A 24,480-nucleotide genomic window follows, 5' to 3' on the forward strand; every position below is an offset into this window, starting at 1 on the left:
CTCTTTGCATGCACCACAAAGCTGGCGCATCACTGCCAAAGCCCGTAATCAGGCCCTATATCTTATCCTCATGAAACTTATGAACAAGTGTACATTTACATAATTGTATTGTATAGGAATTGGCAAAGGTTACACTTTTATGTAATTAACACCAGTAGTTGTATTCCCCTTTGTTCACACATTTGAATATTAAAATCTGAATATTTTTCCATCATAGTAATATATTTTCAGGACTCCTTTATTTTGACATACACACCTTTTGGTAATTTGTAGTGAACTGATTTCCTTCACACAAGTCCCACCCCATTTACTCCATCATTGTGCATACTTTAACCCTGGACTTATATTCCAACTTTAAAATGAAGTTAAGGCTTTTAGTAAATTGTATTAACTGTAGAAGTTTGTGGGTGTTTCTTAAACATGTATTTCCTTTTCATTTACATTGTCAGAAAAAAAATGAATTCTGGGTATGACCATTCTATACACATCAGGATATTTTAGGTCCTGCTTTACCGTTCCAAAAACACAAATGATGTTTTGTTGCATAATTTATGCATATGTGTGCAAGTTATGTATTCAGTGGAAACCACTAATAGAAACTTTGTGAAGTGTGCCTAAAAGAATGCCTTTTTTGGCTCACTATGTGAATGAATAATGCATGAATGAGTGTGTAATACACACATATTTCATATGTTTTCGACAAAGATAATTGTCCATCTGATATATTCTTTTTAAATAATTTTTTTAAACGTATTTATTTGAAAGGCTTACAATCTACACATTGAAGTGCATTCCTCATAAAAAATGTTATGCAAAACATTTTAGATAATTTTTAGTGATTGTATTACTTAAAACATGCACATTTTCTATTTAGGTGCATAAAACGGACAACTACTCCCACAATGCATCAATGATTGTTAAATAACAACTTGAGTGGCAAAGTGTTACTTATACCTTCAAAATTGAAAACAATACATAAAAATATCATACTTATCACTTACAAATATTAATACACTGTTTCCTGAATTAGAATAATTATTCAGTAGGGACATATTGTATATTTGTACTTAATAATGTTCATTAACAAATCTATGCCACAATTAAAGTTCAGCTGTGACTAACACACCTATGGCATTTTTCACATCAGCCGTACTGTGTAAAACAAAATTTACTGGAATGAACCCAGAGATGTGTTAAACTTTCAAGCAAGTTCTTTCATTCAACAAAAGTTTCGAACTGTAATTTTGTTTCATTGGGCACTTTTAATTTTTGATCCAGTATTAAAGTGAAGTAAAGGGGGATACTTTGCAATTGAAATCACACATGAATAATAGGGTAGACAGGGAAGAAAGCTTTGCTACTTCAACAATGCAATAGAAAAAGAACAATTTCAGTGCAACTGAAATTGATATTTTGGAACATTATGTGGTTAAGTACCAGGTAGCTCTCTTTGGCACACATTCCTTAAGATTGAGCTCTGTAACTAAAATGCAATATAGGCTACAATCACTGACAAAATGAATGTCCTTGGCATTGAGTCATGAACAGTTAATCATTCAGACAAGAAATGGAAGGATAAAAAACACTGTGTGAAAGAAAAAGTTGTGAGACAACGATTTGAGCAATGTGGTGAAGAAGGACTTGGTATTAATTTACAATCTACCGAAAGGGAGCAAATGATCTGTACACAGCTCCCAACAGAAGCCAACATAGAAGTATATAATTAGACACTACAACTACTGTACAAGGTACGTTTTTAAAACTTTGTATTGCTGAACTTTATGTAGACAAGTGAAAAGCATACATATAGATTTTGCACATGAATTATTATTTACATATACAAAATGTGGTGAGTTACTTTAGTGTATATGTATGACCATTCATATCAATAATGTATTGATGTACCACACTGCTCGATATGAATTAAAAAATATGATGGTGCGCATTTCCTAAACACTGGTCACACAATCCAAATCAATTTGACATTTGAAATAAAAACAATTAAAAAAGAGCATATATATATATATATATATATATATATATATATATATATATTCCGAATGAAGAGACCACACAATTGGAGCATGCCCTTGATCACGGGTTTGGCATTCAGGGAGCAGCAGTATGCATGGCTTATTAGGGCGTGGTATTCCCGCCCCTTCACGGCGCATTGCCTCTTGGTATCTGTAGTTCAAGGTAAGTCTTTAGTAGGGTGCCGCTGCTTGTTCTCCTCATTAAATTTTTAAAACCACATTGGGTTGCTTCATCTTCCCAAATATGCCGCCGTACTGTTTTCACCCTGACAAGATCACATGCTGCTCTGTATAGCGTTGATGAAGTATCATCGCACGACCTGCTCATCCGCAGGGGGGTTCCTCTGCGACCTGGCCCGGCCGCAAAATATTCCAAATGAAGAGAGCACACAATTGGAGGACCTCACGAAGCATGTATTTAATTCAAAATCCACCAGGCAGCACAGCTTTCATTGCCATTGGTACAAGTGGGAGCAGGTCCAGCCCTTCAGGTCTCTATATAGATTAGAGACAGTAGGTCTAGTTCTCACCTGTGCTGCTACGAACCCAGAAAGTGAGGAGCTGGGGATGAGATGGTACTTTTGTTCAGTTCAGTAGCGAGTTGGTATGTGTGACTCCTGAACACTTCCCGGCCAATGGCCAAGGTTTTCCAAGGGCAAACCTTCACACTTTTGAAGCATGCTCCATTTACCTAACTAAACATTATCCCACAGTGCAGCAATCATGGTAAAATACAACATGGCAACCCACTCTAAACTGGGTCTGTGAGCAGGTCATCATGCTAGCTCCCCTGCAACAATCTCCTGTCCAGCTTGCCCACAGGCCTCTCCTACTTTGGGGTGATGTTTAATGTTTCAAACTAGGGTTTACCTCCTTTCAAAATGTTTATATTGACAGGTCTTCCTTCAGGTTTAACAGTTGCAGAAGTCAGGCTACTGATGTAGGTCTGGAGTCATGTTTTCCTTGTCCGTCTATTGAAAGGCACAAAATGGGCAGCAATCCATATGTGACATTTAACTTTCTACGCCATTTGTGTGTTTTCCTACACCATAAACTATGACCTTACTTGAGAGTTAACCATGGCAATTAGGGATTATCCAATTTGACAATGTTTTATTGTTCAGATCACATACACTAGGGACTGGGCAGCAGTACTCCTGTGTGCAAACTTCAAAATCTCGGAGCATTAGTCCACAAAAATGGGAGTGACCAAATAAAAAGAGGCATTTTCTCGCAATAATTTTTAACTGAATGTAATACATATGAAATAATATACAAATGTAACTTGGTGGGAATGTTTTTAAATTATTCTATACATTATCTATGAAATATTAGTTATACATTAAATAGCTATGTATTAATTATATATTTATGTAGAATTGTATAAATATGGTATTTCTATAGTGTGAAGCTAGCCAAAAGGCAGTGGAGCCCTGTACAAGATGAAAGTCAAGCACAAAGTCAATTAGTAAAAGGAGAAGAGGCTGGGTTGTGGATATTACTGCATTGTGACATACAGCCTGCAAGACTAGTTGGGGGCGCAGAGGTGGTGGTCAAGCCACCCTGCACCTGAGGTCCGACCATCCTATTACAACTAGGGCAGTCGGAGCGCCATTACACCGCGCAAACTGCCAGGGATCAGTGATTCCTGGAGGTGGCGCGGTGGTCTTGAGGCTGCAATATGCTTGGTGGGACTGCCACAGTCCCGCCAAGCATATTAAGAGTTTCCTCTTCGCCATGATTTTCATAGCGGTTCCTACTTCATGAAAATCATGGTGGAGAGGAGTCATAGTGGGCCCTACAAGGCCCCTTTGTGCCTCAGTGCCATGGGTGCATGTAGAGGGGCACATGTTGTGCCCACTGTGTGCATGCACCCCAGTACCTGCACAGCATGGACTGCGCCAGTCCATGCCATGCAGATACTGTCTTTGACGTTCCCATTGCAGTGCCTATTACATAGGCACCACCATGAGACCACCAAAGAACCATCCGCAAGTGACTGTTAAAGTCGTAATCTGGCGGGCACACAGGTTTGGGGGTATGGTAGCTGGGTGGCAGCAGGGCGGTCCCGCTCCCACACCTACTCTTAATCGTGCCCATACCGTTCTTTAGAGAGGTAAGTCTTTTTCTAAACTTGAGCTGCGTTGGGGCAACCCTGATGGATACGGTCTTCCACATCCTGGATGCATAAGCAATTAATTTAGATTTTTAGGGCCTGATCTAGATTTTGGGAGACGGGTTACTTCATCTTAACGGTGACAGATAACCGGTCCGTTGAAATGTAAATCCTATAGGATATAATGGGATTTATATTTCGGTGGATGGGTTTGCTGTCACCATTGTGACCGCGTAACCTGACTACCGAGTTCTAAATCAAGCCCTTATCTTAATGAAGTACTGTGCAGTAACATTTCATTTTATTAGTTCTATGTTAATAACAAATATTTAAAATTATTTTACGTTTATTTTTTATTGTAAATATCTGTAATATTTTTTTAAAGAATAATGAATTAAAAATGTTCCCTATCAATTCCTATAGAAAGATCTCCATTATGGTGTCAGAGATTTTTACCTTTGTGTGAAAAGTAAGTATTAGTAACTTTACACATCTAAATTTTGTAGATTTACACATTGGAGCAGCTGTAGAATTGCACATGTAAATCGTCCTTTGTGAATAGGCTACCAAGTATTTAGTAGATTTCAGAAGAACCTGATGAGATCTTACAATTCACCAATAGTTGTGAGGCATTTTTTCTGGGACCTGGAACTCTCAGTGATTACTGGACAATATCAGTGTTGATTTCTTGTTGTTCTAGGCTCAAAGGAGCTATTGTTTTTCATTTGTATATATGATCTCTAGGAAAATCAAGGTCAAGGGCTTCTCCTATGATGTGGCTGTAGGGCGTGATATCTGAATATTGACTCCAGATTATCGTTTGATGGTCAACATATCATCAGTGGCAAAATATTGTGGAACAAAATATCAAGGGTCAGTATATCGTTTTTGTTACATTTGTCAATAATATCAATGTACTAAAATATACCTGTATCTAATTTGTTATGTGTTATTGGCTTTAGCTATTGTTAGTATAATGTATATATCATATTTAAAATTATCTCTTAGGACTGAAAGGGAGGCAGCTGTTTTGATTTCAAAAGGAAGACAGCTCCAGAGTAAAGCCATGGACCAGAAGAAACTCTAACACTCCAGGATGCACGTTTGAAGGATAGCACCATTAGGTACTTTACTAGAACTGGAGCACTGAGTCCTGCCAGGCGTGCACCCCTTAGATTTTTCTTAAAGTAAGGAGGACACTGCCCATGAAGTGTCCTATAGGCTCTAGAGAGAGCTTTAAACAGGATATGTTGCCTAACTGGGAGCCATGTAGTTTGCTGATGGCTGCTTTCCCTGAATTGAATTTTGGGATTTTCTGCAGGAACCTCGCAGCAGGGTTCTGGAGAGTTTGCTGTTTATTTTAGTGGGAAGGTCTAAATAAAGGCTGTTACAGTAATTCAATTTAGTAAAGACAAGAGCGATGACCACTGTTTTTAAGAGATCAAATTGTATGAATTACTCCATTTTGTTTGATCACTCTGAAAGTGCGGAAGGAAGCTGAGGTGACCTTATTAACTTGATCTTTATATTTCAGGTCTTTGTCTACCCCGAGGGTATTTACCTTCGAAGCCAGGTGGGGAGTGATCCTAGATTAGATGGCCACCATGCCAGGGACCAGAAGGACGAGTAATTCCCAAACAGAATAACCTCCATCTTACATGACTTTAGTTTCAGACAATTGCAGTCCATCCATTTGCTTACTGCACTCATGCAGTTTCTGAATATGTCGTTGGAGTTAACATCATCTTTGGAGAGTGAAACTACTATTTGAGTGTAATCAGCATAAGATGCTAATGATAGGCTGAAAGATGTTATAAGTGTAGCGAAAGGAGTTACATACATGTTGAACATCAGCATACTCAGAGATGATCCCTGCAGAACTCCATAAGGCATAGAGTTGGGTCTTGATTTAAACTCTCCAACATCCACCTCTTGTTGACTATCAGAGGGAAATGACTGTAGAGGGGCGAGCGCTGAGACCTCCATCCAAAGGATCCACTAACGGTCAACCAGCAACACATGATTGACCACATCGAAGGCAGCTGACAGGTCTAACAGGACAAGGGCAGCATTTCTGACCCCCTCCAATGTTGCCCTGATTTCCTATGTAGCAAAGATTCTGTGCTGTGGCCTTGTCTTGATCCAAACTGGGTGTCACCCAGGAGATGGTTTGTATCTATGAAGAAGTCAAGTTACTCATTCATCACCTTCTTTAATAGCTTCACAGGGTAGGGAAGCCAAGAGATCGGACGGTAGTGATTCAGATCCATCTGGTTTAGATTACCTTTTTCCTAGCAAGGGGAGAACTGAGCTTGACCTCTAATTGGAAGGAAAGACATCACACTCGATCATAGCAGTGTAAATGTTTGTTAGGTGTAATGCCTCTGCCTCTGATACTTAGTACAATATTTTTGGAGGGCTAGGGTCCTGAAGGAAGCCAGCTTTGATTTTTGGCCTTTACAAGTTGTTTTACTGTGGTGGCCTAAAACTTGCCTAAAGCCTAGGGGCCACATGAATCATTGTTGGAATTTGCGATTCCTAAATTGCGAAAATTAAGGAATCGTAATTTAGGAATTGCAAAATCCTATGCATCAAGAAATTGCAAAAGTTTTTGCGATTCCTTAATTTTCTTTATTTGCGATTCCTTAATTGCGAATCGCAATTAAGGAATTGCATTACATTGATTCCTATTGGCCTAGAGGCCCATAGGAATCAATGGGAAGGCATTCTCATTTTGCGAATTCGCAATTAAGGAATCGCAAAATGAGAATGCAATTTCAAGGGTGCAGGGGGGGGTCCAAAGGACCCCCCCTGCACTCCTGAAATGTCATGTAAGTACATTTTACTCACACACATGTCCCAAGGGCAGGTGTGTGTAAAATAGAAGTTTCCAAAATGCATTTTTTTGCATTTTTGAAACTTTTCGCAAATTACCATGAAGGTTTACTTCATGGTAATTTTCCCCTTCCAAATTGCGAATTCGCAAATAAAAAATCATGCATAGCATTTAAGAAATCGCAAAATTTGCGATTTCATAAATGCTATCGCAATTTGAGAAATCGCAAAAAATTGCGATTTCTTAAATTGCGAAAAATGGAAAAAAAAATGATGCATCCCAAAAAAGGTTTTTGCATTCGCAAACGGCCGAATTTTGCGATTCGCACCGTTTGCGAATGCAAAACAGCTTGATGCATGGGCCCATATGTTCCTGGCAACCGCCTCTAGGGACTGCTTATTATCAGAACTACACGCACTGTTAGGGGTGAATTTGTTAAAAAAAGGCTGCTACTTTATTCCGGAAGAAGCTAGCTAATGAGTCGCTAAAATCTTGACGATTAGCTTCTGATTTGCTAGCTGTAGATAAGGGTAGTTTTTCATAGCTTGGAAGGTGGTTTTGTTAGAGTCGCTGGCAAGTTTGATTTGATCTAAGTAATAAACAGATTTGGCAGCCAAAGCAAACTTTTTATGTTCTGCAACACATTGTTTATATTTTTTTCATTCTATTAACTCATATTCTTTGCGTCATTAGCGCTCTTAACCCTGACAGCCCTGGTTAGAGGCTCTGAGTGTCTCATCAAAACTTGGTTGGGAGGGCTTTTTGATGTTAGTGACCCTGCTTTTTACAGGGGCGGTATTGTCAAGGGCGATACTCCCCCATTCGGAGTAATCCTCCGCCATCTGTTCAATGCTATCCTATCTGCTAAATCAGGTAGCGAGGTGATGAGTGATGAATTAAGTTCCCTGGCTTGTATTTCATGCCAGGCTCTTCTTAAGGACTTTTTTTATGGACTACCGGGTGGGGCTCTTCCTAAAATGTTATCTGCTAATTCACAGCACGGTGATCCGAACAAGTCAGAGGGAGGGGGATTGGGTTTGTGATATTTGGATTATTAGTGAAAATGTTAATTTATTGTGAATCATATATTTTTTTTAAAACAAATATGTAGGACATTAAAAGGTATCTCTTTAAGAAATAGATGTAATATATCTTGTAGCATTAAATAGATTTGAGTTCAAATGTTTTTTTTAATTCAATGTGTTTTCTGTAAGGTGATCATTTAACATGTAGAACACATTTGTCACTTTTTATTTACACTGGCAGGTACTTTCTTTTCAGTGGGACAAAGAACGTATACATTAAATATTCTATTATGTAATAAAATTGTATTTTTTTTAAACTATGGGGCTGATTATGATGGTGGTCGGACGAGTGTCCGACCGCGAATGTTGCAGGAACGGGACCGACTGACAGGTAGTCGGTGGTCCCGCCTGCCAAATTAGGATCTGACTGACAAAGAGGCGGTCGGAAACATGGCTCTTTGTAATGAGACTTGTGCTGCGGCCTGGAAAAGGGCCACAGTACAAGCCCCAACGCATAGAGGCATGTTTTTAAAAATCCATGTACCCTGTGGCAGGCACCATGTGGTGCATGCCACACATTGTCGGGATGTTTATGGGGCACCACAGGTGTCCCATAAACCCATAGCAGAGGGCCACAAGGGACAGGGGACCTGCTAGGGCCCCCTAAAAAGCCTTTCTGCCAGCCTTTTCACATCAGAAGAACCAACGTGAAATGGTTGGTGGAAAGGTAGATCGTAATCCCCATGGTGGTGCCTGAGAAGGCACCACCTCCATTGTGGGGAATGCAATCGGACCGACTGCCCGACATGCTCCATGTCAGTCGGTCCCTGGGCCAATGGGGTCTGACCGACCGCATCCTCATGCGGCGATTTGACTGCGGTGAGAGATGCCAGTGGGACCGATACTAATGGCAAGACGGTGTTGGTCCCACTGACATTGTAATGGGCCCCTACCATTTTGAAAGTGGATATTTTGGTATATTTGAATGCTATATTTTAAAAACAATTTATATTTGTAGCAGTTACTTTTACGGTAGATACTTTGGAGTTTACTATATTTTTTACTGTCAATATTGTTAAACTCAATATTTTTGTTATTCTCATTGTAAGTATGAAAAAACAATATTTTTGTTGGTAATATTTTGACAATTATATTTTAGATCGCAACATTTTTGTGATGGTTAATGTGACTTACAATCAGTGTTAGGATTGGAACGCCTTCATGGCATATCCCAGTAATTACTCATCATAAAACTAATGCCAAGCCAGAGCAATACAGTACAAAGGCCTTTATTTGCATATTGAAATTGCAGGGGTGGTAAAGTAAGGCACAACAAAGGAACAACAAGTTCCTACCATCTTCTTAGGCTGGTATTAAACTCCAAACATGTTTACAACAGTATAAAGTTGTATAAATGTATGATGCATTCCAAATAATGTTGTGAACTGGTTCTGAATAATATATCAAATCAAGCCTAGTCAGAGAGCCAGTAGGGGCTCAGGGAAGCTTGTCAAGGAAAGGTTGATGTATCAAGAACTGGGCCTCTTGACAACGCAGTCCATCACATCTTCTTTTAGTAAAGAAAGTCTACTTCTACCTTCTATTTTACTATACTCCAAACAGGAACCAAGGATGGACTGGAGCAGGAGAACAAGGCAGGATGCAGACTATGGAATGTCCCAGACTACAGGAGTTAAACATAGATTTCCATAATGAACGTCTAAGGTAGAGACTAGTCTCACAGGTATGGAAGACCCAAGAAGAACAGACTCTAGGAGCAAGAACAAATAAATGACAAAGCTTCCCTCAGATTGAGTAATAGCAAGTGAAATTGCAAGGCATTGCAAAGGAGATTCTGTGTCTGTATATAAGAAATTATACCCTATGATCTGTAAAAGGAAAGGCTATTTACAGTAAATTGTAAAAACAATCTTCCATTAAGAAAACAAGCAGAACTGAGATAAAAGGAGCTAAGGGCCTGATTATGAGTCTGGCGTTCTTCTGACTGCCAGACTCACAGTGGCGCAGCAGTGGCAGTCCACTGTCCACCGCATTAAGACTCATAAAGTCGATGTGGCAGTGAACCATCGGCTGTGCCCGGGAACAGCCATTCGCTGGCATGGTGCAGGAGCACTACAATGCGATATACTGAGCGGGAACTGGCGCAGACCCGCTCAGCATATTACAAGTTCCTGGACCGGCGCCTTTTCCTGGCAGATCCCTGCCATGAAAAGGCTGGTGGTGCAGGAACAAAGAGGGCCCAACAGGGCCCCCATGACCCCCCGCCATGAGGATACATTCAGGGGGGCCTGTACCCCACGAAGTTCCAGCACGGCATGGTCGTCCACGTCCGGCCCGTACTGGAACTTTTTTGCGGTTCCTATTGCGGTGACTGTTTTCCAGGGACCACAATGGAAATAGCAAAGAGCCGCTGACCGTATTATGAGTTGTGCATTTCCAACTTGTAATACAGTCGGCGGTCCTTGGGTGGTCTTGCATAGGTTTGGCGCAGCGGAGGTGGCATTGTGCCGGCTCCTCTGTGCTAAATGCGTAATCAGGCCCTAAGTTTCACCAAAAAATAAATTATGGCCTGAATTACTGAAACTAGTAAATTGTCTTGAATTAATTCTTTAGACATAGTTCACCAGCCATATAGCGAAGGTAAGCAAGCCATATTTGTCTACTTCTCTATCTCTCTCGATCCTTGGATGCATTTACACACAATTGGCTGTGGAATGACCAAAGATGTCTGCACCTCGGGTCACACAAAATGCATGGGTCCCAGTGCAGCCCAGATCACAAAGTTCCACCACACTGCTGCAGCAAGAAATATCCATTTACCCAACCTAGCTTGGTCTGAAAGCCAGCAAAACATTCTCAATACTCCGTGACCAGACAAATAATTTACATGTTTGCTAAGGCTAAACATAATGCTATAATCTAGCTCAGTGCCTGAAGTATTTTCTGTCTATCAATTCTGAACCTATGCCAAGATGAGAGTTGGTATTTTCTACCACTAACACTATGGCCTCATTAGGATGGCGGACGGACCAGCGTCCGTCCGCCACCCCCGAGGAGGAGGGACCGTCCGCATGGGCAGCGGCGGTCCCTCCATGCAAATTAGGATGTGACCGCCACCCTGGCGGTCACATCCTGGATCTTTAACCTTGTGGCGGGTGCTGCTTGAAGCAGCACCCGCCGCAAGGTTAAAAAAGCATGTTTCACATTTACATGCACAAAGCGGCAGGCACCGTGCGGTGCCTGCCGCTTTGGGCATGAAAATGAAGGGGGGTACCATAGGTACCCCCCATGTGCACCCCCACCCCCTCTTTACCCTGGGGGCCCGCAAGGACCCCCCAGAAGCAAAGGTCCACATGCTTTTCCACGGCGGAAAAACCACCGTGGAAAAGCATGTTTACTCATGCTTCCTAATTTGGCTGACGGTGTCTTGCAGACACCGCCACCAAATAGCCCGGCAAAACCCGCGGATCAGCAGCGGACGGACCTGCCGTCCGCCGCTGGTCCCACCACATTCCCACCGCCATCCTGAACTGGCGGTGGGTGTTTGATGTGGCCGCGGCGGTGAATCCGCATTCTCCGGGCCGGCGGTGGCTTCCGCGGGCCCGGAGGATGCGGATTCACCGCCATCCTAATGAGGCCCTAAGTGTGTATTAAATCAGAGAAACATGCTTAGAGCAATAATTCATCACTTTAATCCATGGAAACAGCTGTGATCTGGCATAATATGTAGGCGGACGAATCCATTCATATATTTCTGCACAGGGTTTTGATTTGCAATAAACAATGGACAAAGCTTACAGAGGAGTCAGAGAAGGGAGGGAAAACAATTCTAGAGCACAGAGGGTGAAGTAGCTGGAAAGAGGGAAAAGGGGCAGGGGGCTGCTTGAGTGTAGCAGGGAGGAATTTCTTTCTTAAGCAGGTACCTGGCTACCTGCAGACAAGCTGTATTTTGAGGAGCATGGTCCAGAGTTCATCTTTGATGTGAAGTGTCAGCAAAGTTTGGCTGGAATGAGAAGGGCGGGCAGGCATCATTTGTTTTATTTTATATTTGTTACTGTGCAATCTTGAAATGCTACTGCTGAGGTTAGTGCTTAAAACGAAGGATGTCTTGATGTTAGATTACGATTATTGACTCTTGTTGGAAATGACCATCCTTTACATGGGGTGCCCCTAAGATTATTGCGTTGACTGTTTTTGCTGGCTGTAGACCTCAGTGCACTTTACCCATGCTAACCAGTGGAAAAGTGCTTGTGCTCCTCCTTTCAACGTGATGCAATTGGTATACCCCTTAATGACATATTTAAATGACCTATTATTCCCTAGTATATGGTGCAAAATATACCCAGGGTCTGTAAGTTAAATGCTGTTAGTTGACTGCAATCATGGTCTATCCAAGTATCTGGACTAAAGCAGCTTTTATACTGCAATTCCCCTTCTCAAGGGAAACCCTTTTGACAGGTCTAGCCTGCCTTTTAAATATTATTAAGCCACCCCTAAGTAGGCTATACTGCCCAGAAGGCAGGGTGTAAGGTATTTAAAAGTATGACCCGTTGAAAGATAATGATACACATGTCCTTGCAATGACTAGGCCCCAAAATCTAGTTTCACTTTAGCATGACTGACAGTTCCATAGGAAAACACTGGAATATAATATTAATGTAATAATGAATTTTCATGCTAAGAAACATATTTCAAGGACTCTTTGTAATAATTATTAAAAATCCAATTTAATGTTGGATTTGTTAAGGAAAGAGTACATAGAAAGTTAAATGTTTCCTTCCTAAACATTTGCAAACTTAATTTCATTAGCCTCCAGCTGCAGCCCTTTGAGTACTTTACCCTGGATGAGGTTTTAAAACTGCTCCCAGAACAGAAGACAAAGGCTTGTGTGTAGGGAGGTGTTTCCGTTACTCTGGCAGTGAACAGAAACTTAATTATCTCCAAAGGGGCCTTCCCTGTCACAGGCAGATGTCAGATGACACCTGCACAGGTCACTTCTTTATTCACCCAATTAGCCACGCTCCAATCACAGTAGGGAGTAAACTGCCCCTAGAACTATTCTGAAGTGACCACTGAGGAGGAGATACTCATTTCCCTGGCCACACCTCTGTGGCAGGCACCCAGGCTCTGCACAAGGTCAGAAAGGCTTTACCATCTTAGATTTAGGTGGAGAGAGACACTGTTGGATTATTTGCTGTAGGGCACACAGGAAATTTACAAAACATGGGGAGGGTTAACCCTGGGAGCTTTCACTGTATTGGGTAGGCAGGAGCCAGTATTCACCCACAAGCTGGTGCCAGGCTTAAATATAGCATCTCCAATTCCCTCGTCACAAAACAACTGAACTTGTGCAAAATCAGAAGAGGACAGAACCTCTTGTTGGAGTCCTGAAACGAGCACTGATGTACCTTCTCTCCCTCTAGTATCCTGGGCAAATGTGTGGACTCGAATGGCCATAAGCCTGTTCTCCAGTTCTAGCTACAGGGACACAAGAGGTCTTTCCCGCAACTGCCACACCTGTCTGAAAAATCTTTCAAAGGTGCGTTGATGTTGGGCTGAGGTTTCAGTTTCTCACAGCTCAAAGTATTTCAGCAGCAGCAAACCCAGTTCAGCAGTCCCTTGTGAGCAAGATATCTGGCCTCATGGAACTCTCTTTCGCTACAGCCTGCAGCCTTTCCCTGCCAGAGGAAAGTGAGCACCAAAAAAGTAACTTAAGTGCATAAAAAGAAATCTTGACCGTACGAAGGTGCCAAAAACATCCAGTTGGGAGGAACCTTCCTTGGGTGGTAAATATTAACTTCTCCCACCCACAGCTTTCCCACCAAATGTCAGAGGGTTTACTGGGACCTTGTCCAAAGGCTATGTGACCTTTTGGAACCATTCCTTCTCTGCATCCTGCTACCTTGTCCTGTTGAAGATTTTGGACTAAGTCTGAAGGTAAATCCTCTGATTGGTTCAAGCCTGGTTTTTGTAGCTACCACTATCATGGTCGGTCTCAAATCCTGCGTAGGTCCTGGTATATCGCAACCATATTCGAATATGGCCAGTTTCCCAAAAGATGGAAGGCAGCATCCATTCTCCCACTACTTAAAAATCAAAATCTTGATCCCAATGACCCTAATAATTACCAACCTTTCTCTAGCCTCCTCTACCAGCTAAAATGATCGAAAAAGCTATGAATGCTCAACTCAGCACGTTCCTCCAAGCAAACAATATACTAGACCCGACACAATAGGGATTTAGAACAGAGCACAGCAGGGAGCGGGCCTTGATAAAATCCACAGAGGAAATAAGAGAGGCCCTAGACCAAGGAGGTAACGCGGTACTGTTGGATCTCGCTACGGCCTTCGATACGGTCCATTATAATGTTTTGATGGACCAGTTATTAGAAGGCGGGGTACAGGGCAACGCCTGGAACCACTTGAAATCTTTCCTCACAGAAAGAGTTCAAACGCTGGACCTCGACAAAGACCACTCTAAACATTTTTCCCTTCCATGTGGAGTACCACAGGGCTCGTCCCTCGGCCCCACACTTTTTAATGTTTATGTGACACCTTTGGCAGCCCTGATAAGATCTTTTGGGTTCCAATTGAAATCTTACGCAGACGACACGCAAATAGTGCTGTCACTCCTGCATGGGCAAGAGGATGAAACAGGAAAAAGATTCCATGACTGTATGAAAGCCGTCAGGGAGTGGATGTCTTCAAATTGCTTGAAACTCAACTCAAGCAAAATGGAGGTCATTATATTTTGCAACAACATGAACCTCTGGACACCTGACTGGTGGCCGGAAGAATTGGGGACCCTCCCCGAATCGACTAAGAAAGCAAAGAACCTGGGGGTTATAGTGGACAACAGACTCACTTTTGGGGACCAGATAAATGGTGTTGTCTCAGCGAGTTTTTTTCTTTTTAAAATCATAAGGAAAATAATGTATTTTCTACCGGCAGACAGTCTCAGGACAGTGATCACCGCATTTATTATGTCGTGGTTGGACTACTACAACGGTCTTTATCTGAATAACCAAAGAAAACATCTAAACAGACTCCAACTCATGCAAAACGCAGCGGCCAGATTGCTGACTGGGATACCTATGTCTGTCTCGGTTACGAAAGAATTAAAACAACTACATTGGCTCCCAGTCAAACAACTGACTCAATTTAAAGCAGTTTTAAAGGCCCTCAAGGAAGTTTACCCCGACCATCTGAAACAGCTGTGTCAATGGTATGTTCCCAGAAGGTCCCTTCGTTCCATGGGTGCAAAAAGAGTGATCGTTCCCCCAGTCAAAAACGTGAACTGGGATGGTAGGAGTTTTATTACATGTGCCGCAAGGGCCTAGAATGAACTTCCATTCCACATTAGAAACTCAACCGAGCTCCTCTCTTTCAGGAAAGGTCTGAAAACCTGGCTTTTCACCATATAATCACCATACACCTCAGCAATTCGAGAGGCAGTGTTCAGCGCCAGGGCACCCTAGAGTAACCGTTGCGCTTAAGAAATTTAAATTAACATAACATATCATAACCAGTTGACCATGGTTGACGTTTAATGCTTTTTGATGCTATTGGTATTTACAACTTTATAAACTCACATCTGCAGTTCCCCTTATTGGATTTTTGTCTTTTTAATACAATTTTAATTATTCTAATTTACAGTATTTATTTGTTTTATTGGTTTGGGATTCTTCTTACATTGTGTTTTAACTTCATTACTGTATTGATACTGCATAATAAATACTTCACGCATTGCCTCTAAGTTAAGCCTGTCTGCTTTGAGCCATAGTTACCAGGAGTTGAGCTCACGTTTATTTGGTTACATTAATGGTTCACCCTGACAAAGATTGTGATTATACTTGAGTGAGATGGTTACCCCATTCAACTAATACTCCAATTTCCTATAACTGTTACAGTTATACAATAATTTTTTGCTTTTCAGATGCAAAATAAATATTTGAAATAATCCTGCATTAAAAATCTTGTGGAAAGCTGTCATCGATTACAACACTTTCAAAATAACCAACATTCAACGGGTCTCTAACAAGCCCCCCCCTTAACTTTACTAGCTCAGCACCTACTACCGGATCCATCCTTTGCCTTCTTACAAACAGAGTAAATAAACAACTGATTAGAGAGTCCCCTGTGCATGTTAAAGTATGTATCAGTTACGAGTACGTAAGTAAACTCAACAAATAGTCTAAAGACTTTGGGGTCTATTCACAAACTGCATTTTGCAGTACACTTAGTACATTTAGTAGTACTACTAACGTACTGCAATATGCTATACACAAACCTACATTAATTATTCTCCACCTCTCTTTTCCATGGGGAGGTCCTCACACATGTACTTTTACTACTTAGGGGCCGATTACGATCTCGCTAGGAAGGCCTTCAGACGGGTTCAAGAACAGGCAAATCTAATTCGAGCCTATGTTTCTGACTGAATAGTTCCCCATTCCGAACGACCAAGTATGATGCAAAGATCTCGTCCGCGTCGACGGAATCGTTTCCGAACCCGATCCTGTAAGTCAGACTCATTTGCAGCTGAATCGTACCGCGCAATGGAGCTGACTTCCGAACGAGTGAGTACGATTCACAATTTGGACAGCAGTATCGACTCGGTTTTGCGAAAGCGGCAGTTGGAATCAGACTTTGGGGGGCTGTAGCAGGTCCCCCTTCACCCGGGGCCCTCCGAATCAGTTCCATGCATGCACAGTGGGGAAAGCACTATGGAGCGCCTGCCACAGCGTGCAAAGTTTTTCCCTACCCACCCATTTTTCCTATGGGAGCCTGTGTACGCGTTCAGTATACATGCTCCCATAGAATTCAATGGCAGTCCAAGCAAACAGAGTCTGTCACTATACCGATGCATTGTAATCGGTCGCTCGGACTCCCGGAGTGTGATTTGCTAGGACAGCCCTCAGGATCCGAGTCGTGCAGAGGGGTTTCCTAGCGAGATCATATTCAACCCCTTATTAGTAAATGTTGGAAAGACTGGGGGAGTGGCTTGTAAAAAAAAGCATACTTACTACAAAATTGGAAGGAATCAGGGAGGAGTAAGGAGGGGTTTAGACAGGGCTAGGGAGGAGTTGTTTTGGGAGGAGACCAACACACAAAAGAGTAAGTCCATTGCTACTCACAAACCTCACTTCTAAAGCTACTAATGGCAAAAAGGGACCCAAATATACTCCAGCTCAAAGATGATGTCATTTCATATTCTTATTAGGCCTGGGCAGTGAATTTCGCTCTGTTCACGCAGTCTGTGGAGTTTTCTGCACTCTGCAGAACACGCTTAGGTGCGAAAAAATCTGCTCTATGAAGCTGAGTTTTTTCCTCGCTTGTGCTCCCCAACGTTTTATTGGCAAGCGAGTAAACTCCAATGCTAGACCACCTCCAAGCGAGATTTCTCAATGTGGGCGGTCGTGGATGGTCACGGCAGCTCACGTTGAGAAACCTTCCATTTGAGCTGAGAAAGCTTTCACATGGGCAGCAGAAATAAGCAGCACCCTCATGTGTTGCGCATGGTGCTGTTTCCAGTGTGGATCAAACACCCAGCTAAAAATCAACGCAAACTGGGCAACCAAATGCACTCTACCACTTGCAGAACTCCACGTAGCGTGTGGAGTTTTTGGGCAGAACTCTGCAAACTTCACCCAGGCCTAATTATTGTCTTTGGCCATATACAACAGAAGGGGTTGCAAAAATTCACCAACTTGTTACCATGTTTGCTTACACGATTTGGAAGACTATGTATTTCCATTGTGTCCCACAATCTCATGTTTTGCAGAGAACAATAACTAATGTATCCGATCCATCAGTGTGAGCTCATTTCCCTACAAAGACTCAGGTGCCAGGCCCAGTTTGGGCAGAGATGTTTCTCTGGCATGGGGAATCCTAATATCTGTATAATCGCTACTAAAACTGCTTTCCAGAGTTTGTGACATGGCCATCAGATATGTTCAGCAGACCCCAGTTCACCACACTGTTTCCAGGTCCACTGCCGTCAACATATCTAGTATCAGGTAACACCAGACAGCATCTTTGTCTCTACGTTGAGCAGTGGTGCTAAGCTTAGTTATGCCTTGCTATAGATGGACCCAATCTTCAACTGTTATTAATTTTACCTTCTCAGGGGTACCTTCCTCATCATTATGGACTTCAAAATATGATTACAATATGCACTCTTTTTTTAATTAAAAGGTTTGTATTGTATATTTTGGTACAGTCAAAGCAGTTCCAACCGTCACTCAGTTAGATGTGCTATAATAAACATATCAGTATATTGTCTCCGATAGGCTAGGAATCAATACTGGCAGCATCACCTCCTATTTACATGGAACCAGGAATAATAATAATAATAATAATAATAATAATAATAATAAAAGAGCTTGTAAAGCGCTCAGTAACGCCATCGCGGCGTGTCCCCGCGCTGAAGCTATCAATGAAACAGCATGACATGCGATCCTATGCTCTACGCCGTGTAAAGATGTGTTTTAAGCAAGGCCCTAAACCGCGCTTCACTGTTCTCCAGTCTCAAAACAAGGGGAAGTTTATTCCATTGTTGAGCTGCTTGGAGCGCAAAGGATCGTCCACCTAATCTAGCCTTCCTTATCCTGGGGACTGTCAGCAGGCCGGCACCCTCCGAACGGAGGGTCCTAGTCGGTTCATAACGGCTGACTAAATCCTTTAGGTAAGCGGGCTACCTGTCCCAGACAATTCGGTGACAGAAAAGGAGGCACTTAAACAGCACACGTTTCTTCACAGGCAGCCAATGAAGCGCATCCAGCGCCTTCTGCGAGTTGGCTCTCCTAGGTCTTCTTAACACCAGCCTGGCGGCGGAGTTCTGTATGACTTGTAGGCGGCCTAGGCTACCCTCGGTTGCCCCTAGGAACAAAATGTTTCCATAGTCCAACCGCGAGGTCACCAGTGCCTGTGTTAGTGTCCTTCTGGCCGCTAAGGGTAGGAGGTCTAAGGTTTTATTTAGGGTCTTTAGTACTCCGAAACATTTGCCCACCAGACGCCTTATGTGGCCATCATATGAGAGAGAGGGATTCATCCAGATTCCCAAATTCTTAGCCTCCTCACAGGGTGTGGGAGAAGGACCCAGGCATGCCGGCCACCACTCAGCTGACCAGTTTTCACTTTTTCCCCCCACCACCAACACCTCTGTTTTAGAGCCATTGAGTTTTAGACAATGGGAGTCCATCCACTCAGCCAGTGCCTGCATGCAGGATTTAAAGTTGGTAGGAGTGTTAGAGGTGTTCTGCGATAGGGAGATCAGCAGCTGGGTGTCGTCGGCGTACGATACCAGTTCCACCCCAAATGATTGTACCACATTCGCCAGGGAGGCCATATAAAGATTGAAAAGAGTGGGGCTCAAAGCTGAGCCCTGAGGCACTCCCTGATCTAATGGTATCTCCACTGAGCGACATGTCCCTTGCTGTACCTGGAAACATCTCTCCGTGAGGAACGACTGTAGCCAGCACAGCGCAGGACCAACGACCCCGGCTTCGTTCAGACACCGTAGCAGAATGGAATGTGCTACGGTGTCAAAAGCCGCACTTAGGTCGAGCATGATCAGGGCCATAGTATGGCCTGCATCTGCCCCTGCTCTTAAAGTCTCAGTGGCTCGCAGGAGAGCCGTCTCCGTAGAGTAGCCCGCCCTGAATCCTGACTGTGAGGGATGAAGTAAATTCCATCTCTCCAGGTGTTCCGTAAGCTGAGTGTTGACCACCTTCTCAGCCACCTTCGCCACGTATGGCAACAAGGAAATAGGTCTGAGGTTTTCCAGCACCTCCATGCTTACATTCGGTTTTTTCCTTATTGGCAGTACTATGGCCTTCTTCCACTCCATCGGGACTTGTTGAGTGAAAAAGGAGGTTTGTAGGACGTGTCTGATGTGGGGTTCCAGGGCTGTCAGGCCCTCTGAGATGACCCAGGCCAGAGCCGGATCGTTGGGGGAGCCAGACTTCACACTTCGACAGAGCTTTATGAGCTTGTCAGCTGCGGGAACCTCGAATGTTTGTAATGAGGAATCAGGGGCTGCAGGGGAACTACCTGCTTTAAAATCTATGCCCTTATCTGGTAGTTGGGAGAAGGAGTCATAGATCGCTTTAACTTTGTTAGAAAAAAAGAATAATGTTGTCAGAGATCTTAATAATGGTTCATTATCACTTTCCATCCCAGAAGAGCATCAGTGGTCTTGGTATCAGTTTAAATATTAGTTCTCGTGTTCCTTGAAGTTGCCTATGTATATCCTCAAAGGCTTCGAGAGGTCTCTTTGGCTAGGGGCTTCTGGCAAAGTCATAGCGCAGAGCTACACACATTATCTTACCTTTAAGCCAATCTTTAAAGCTAGACACACTCTCCCCACCCTATGTCTTTGTCACTCTTCGTCTTCCCATCGGTACAGTGTTGGCAGTCATTGCATCTAGTAATTCTGTGTCTCTTTCATATACCCCAGCCAACATAAGGGTAATATTTAGTGAATCCTCAGTAATTATCGCAGTTGCCTCTATCAACTAGTCCCGTGGGCGTACCCAAGGTAGGTGCAGATAATCTGAATCCATGCTTGAACATCTTCAGCAACATGACTTAGGCATCAGCCTCCTTTAACCACAGAGACAGGAGAGTAATAGACTCTGTGCAGATATTTACAAAGTGTCAGTCTATAGCTACCATTGGGGTATACCTCTTTGGTCTGCTCACAACAGTAGGCCCATTACTTATCCAATATCTCAACACCCAGGCATGAGCCCATTACATCCTTACATTTGCTCTCATCACACCCATCTTCTTTAATAGTGTGTTATACATTCTAGTGACCAATTTATTGGGGTAGGAGTGTGACAGCAGAAAACGTAATGCCGCCCATTCGGCCGATTTGTCTGGGAAAGAAGTGAACATTTCTCTCAATAGGTACCTTAAGTTGCAAGTGTTTCTATTGAGCAGTTTGCAGATGATCCCAAGTAATCCTGAAACTTTATACCTTTTTATTTTGTCAATAGGCCTCCATCCCTATCATATACTTTGTATTCAACTGTGCTATTAGTGTCAGGTTATGTTCACTGTGTGCAAAAGGAAATGTTCAATTGTAGAATGTGGGGAGTATGTGACCAGGTATCCACTAAGTGCAGCCAGTCGTGATCAGGCCCAAACTGTGCATTCTACCATGTGAACCTCACCACAATGCTGAGGTGTATTTTGATACACCTCATCCTAATTGGTATTGATGCATGTAGACCCCTCTCGAGGTTGTATTGTGGGGCCTGTCTACAGTTGGGTACTCAGTGATGGCCTCATTGAGCCTGTGCCACTGGATAATACACTTCACATTTCGGAACTCTGAAGTCAACTAGGTTATATGGCTTCTTCAAATAATTTGGCCCAGTGTATCCTGGGCCGCCTCCCAGCCCATGCAGGTGTGATCATCAAAGTATGAAGTTTGGCAAAAATGGCTTATAACAAAATGAAAATAATGGAATGGGAATGTTCTTCAAATGTCCATAAAGTTTGAGAGCACCACCATTTCCATTAATGCAATCTTGCCCGCAACTGTGAGTGGACGTTTAACCCATCCATATTCTAGGGGCCCGATTCGCATACATAATCTGAGACAAAATCCTAACTTTCTGACTTTCAGTATTCACAGAAGGCATTTAGGAGTAGTAAAGCTAGGATTACTAACTTTAGCACTCCTAAATGCCTTTTGTGAATACCGAAAGTCGTAAAGTTAGGATTTTTCTCTGTTTAGGACTAGTAAAGTTCGAAATCCTAACTTCAGTACTCCTAAATGCCGTCTGTGAATACCGAAAGTCATAAAGTTAGGATTTTTCTCCGTTTAGGAGCAGTAATATTAGGAATCCTAACTTTATTACTCCTAAATGCCTTCTATGAATACCGAACGTCGTAAAATTAGGATTTTTGTCAGTGTAGGAGTAGTAAAGTTAGGAATCCTAACTTTAGTACTCCTAAATGCTTTCTTTGAACAAAGAAAGTCATAAAGTTAGGATTTTGTCTCAGATTATTTTTGGGAATCGGGCCCTAGATCTGTAAGGGATAACATGCATTTTCCATAGTTCTCTGAAATAATGGTGGATATGTCGTTATGATACATAGTTTCCAAATATTTTAGTCGTTCAGTTTGCCATTTCAGTGGGAATTCTATGTTAGGCTAGTGGTCTAATCTGTTAATGGTACCGTCCATAATGGACTTTGCCCAATTTATTTTTAGCCCTGAAAATCTACCGTATGAAAGCATTTCTCATGTTATGGAATTGTTGTCAGAGTTCTTGACCAAGAATAGTGCAGTCTGTATAGACTGATATCAGTAGGTTTAGCCTCCCAAGTCACATTGCTAGTCAATGTCATGTCCTCTTAATATGCATGCCTGGAGTTCTATTGCCTGAGAAAAAATAGGGGAAGATAATGGATATCCCTGACGGGTCCCTCTACTGTTCACTATGGAATCCGATAGCATGTCATTCACTTTTATTCTGGCTCTAGGCACATTACATATTAATTTGAACCACTGCTTAAAGCCCTTCCCTACTCCCATTCTGTCAAGTATGAAGAACAAAAAGGACCGTTCAATCTTTTCAAAAGCTTTTTCAGTGTCTAAGAACATCTCCAGCACAGCCTTATCTGACTTTATAGGATGAATAGTTGCAAACAGTGTACACAGGTTGTCAGCCCTAACTAAACCTGGATTAAACCAGGCTGGTCTGAAATGATCAGTGCAGGCATTAATGGCAACAGTCTGTCTGCCAGGATTTCCATAAATATTTTACTAGTGATGTTTGTTAAGCACAGGGGGGCAATATGAACCACACTGATCAGATGGTTTATCTGGCTTCAGAAGTGTGATGAAAATCACCTTGCATATAGTTTTTGGTAGATCCCCTATTTGGTAGGCTTCTTTGTATACTTTCAACAGAAACAAGATTATCTCTTTTGCATATTCTTACTAGATTTCTACAGGACGGCCATCGCTTCCCAGGGTACTGCCAGTTGGTAAGTGTTTATAACCCAAACCCCAACGACCTCCCTACTCCACCCCTGGATCTCCTCTTCAGTAATTGGCTGACAGCAGGGTATGATGTTCAAGCTCCAGCCACACTATCTAGGTATGTGCAGATATTACTTTCTGACTTTGATGTGCATGAGCAGTACAGGTCAGGGTACAATGCCATGAACGTCTCCAAGATTTCAACAGAGCTATATGCCACTCAGTCGCCTTCTATCCTACACATTATTAGCAGTCCATTTCAGCTTGATTATTCATGTCAATGTGTGGCCTGGGCGTTCCCATTCCCATATTTCTGAGCCATGCAGTATGCACTTCAAAGTCAAATTTTCTGCTCGTCAGATCCTTTGATTCTCTAGGTTTAGTTTGCATGGACGCTAAAAGAGTATGATTGGTGTACATTGTTTCTCTAATTTGAGTATCTCCTCCTCCAGCCTGGCCAGATGAGCCCTAGTAGAGTTCAATATTTCATTATTCTTTGTGATGCATTTCACTACGAATCACAGTTGAACATGCTTCCAAAACCATACCCAAATAATTAACCAATGTCTTGTTAGCAAAATACGTTTGGGTAGCTTCTCCTATATCTTCTCTAAAGAACTGATCTAATAAGATTGTGGGCTATCAACATATTAAATGTGGCTGTTAATCATTGGAGTGACATTTCAACCACTGCGGAGTGATCAGTCTGTATTGTGAGAGGTGCAGGACCATAGAAGCCCAGCGCGTGACATCTAACCAGAAATTCAACATTGAGGAGGAGTCAAACACTGAAAAGTAAAAGGTATACTCTGGATCTCATGGATGTCTCTCCCTCCAGAGATCCAGCAACTCATTATCTCTCACAATGTCTGCCTGTGCATCTCTTGCTCTAGTTTGCAATTGAGATGACTCCCTTGTGCATTTTAAGTCGCTGTTCAATACAATTTATGGTCACCTCCACATATTAGTGTGTACAGTTCCAAGGTTTGATAAAGTGTCATCACATGTGGGAAGAAATACAGACATATGAATTAATCAATGTAATTTGCATCCCTCTTTATCCGTTAGTATGGGTATTTGCTTGAATTTGGCCCATCGGTAAATAAATATGGCCACCCCACTCAAGTACAAACAAAATGAGGAGAATAGTGTTACTGTCTCTAAGTTTTAGCAAGTCAGGCCATCTGTCTAGGGCACTGTGTTTCCTGTAAATATACAACTTCAATGTAATGCTGAGATAGATATGCAAATATCTAGCAACACTTACGCTGATTGCCCAGTCCTCTTATATTTCAGGTTGCTAGTTTCAGGTTTTTTGATTGAGTAGAGTATTCTCTAGCCAATCCCATATTGGTGTCTAAATGAGTTATGTATGTGTCTGTTGTGAATCTCCCAGCATTTTAACTTTCTCTGTATTAATTTGCCGCCATGCTCTGCGGTTATTGC

General features: G+C 42.4%; 1 long non-coding RNA gene across 1 annotated transcript in view; it reads left to right on the forward strand.

Annotated features, from left to right (window-relative positions):
- Window positions 1–24,480, forward strand: part of LOC144782634 (uncharacterized) — a 155,896-nt gene that overhangs the window by 45,508 nt on the left and 85,908 nt on the right. Inside the window, exon 3 of the long non-coding RNA XR_013601183.1 lies at window positions 4,894–5,022. This is a non-coding gene — a long non-coding RNA (uncharacterized LOC144782634). The remainder of the gene's footprint in view (window positions 1–4,893; window positions 5,023–24,480) is intronic.

Source organism: Lissotriton helveticus, chromosome 9, assembly GCF_964261635.1.
Source record: "Lissotriton helveticus chromosome 9, aLisHel1.1, whole genome shotgun sequence".
In the NCBI taxonomy this organism is placed as follows: domain Eukaryota; kingdom Metazoa; phylum Chordata; class Amphibia; order Caudata; family Salamandridae; genus Lissotriton; species Lissotriton helveticus.